Source organism: Buceros rhinoceros, unplaced genomic scaffold (genome assembly GCF_000710305.1).
Source record: "Buceros rhinoceros silvestris isolate BGI_N320 unplaced genomic scaffold, ASM71030v1 scaffold5339, whole genome shotgun sequence".
Taxonomy (NCBI): domain Eukaryota; kingdom Metazoa; phylum Chordata; class Aves; order Bucerotiformes; family Bucerotidae; genus Buceros; species Buceros rhinoceros.
The window spans coordinates 27083-27853 of NW_010433155.1; positions in this window are offsets into that span (position 1 = coordinate 27083).

Sequence of the window (771 nt, forward strand, 5' to 3'; positions counted from 1 at the left end):
GCCCGCTGGGTCAACAGGCTGGGTCAGCAGATACGGGAAAACAGCAACACTGCATCAGAGCTGGGAGGTTCATCTGGGCGCGGGGCATGTCAGAGTGTTTCAGACACAGGAGTGGGATGTTTCCTCCTCCTGGTTACATTTTTTCCAGTATGTGCCAGTAAGACTGAAAAAAATACTTTTGGCAACAGACATGGTTCATGTTCCCAGGAGCACTTTGGACAAGCAGGTTTCACCAGAAACTTGGATTCTCACGTGACGCTGGTTTCTACTTCTTGTTCACTTCAAGGAGCACGAGGAGGTGCACCAGGTGCCGGAGCAGAGGTTTCCCTGCAGCCCGTGGGGAAGGAAATGGTGAGGCAGCCTGTGCCCTGCAGCCCATGGAGGTCCACAGCGGAGCAGAGCCACCTGCAGCCCGTGGAGAACCCCACACCAGAGCAGGTGGATGCTCAAGGGAGGCTGGGACCCCTGTGAGGAGCCCACGCTGGAGCAGGCTCCTGGCAGGACCTGTGGATCCAGGTAAAGCAGAGCCCACACCGGAGGAGGCTCCTGGAGGACCTGGGACCTCGTGGGGGACCCACGCTGGAGCAGTTTGTGAAGAACTAAAGCCCATGGGAAGGACTCATGTCAGAGAGGCTCATGGAGGACTGTCTCCTGTGGGACGGACCCACGCTGGAGCAGGGGAAGAGTGTGAGGAGTCCCCCCCTGAGGAGGAAGGAGCAGCAGAGACGTGTGATGAACTGACCACAACCCCCATTCCCCATCCCCCTGCAC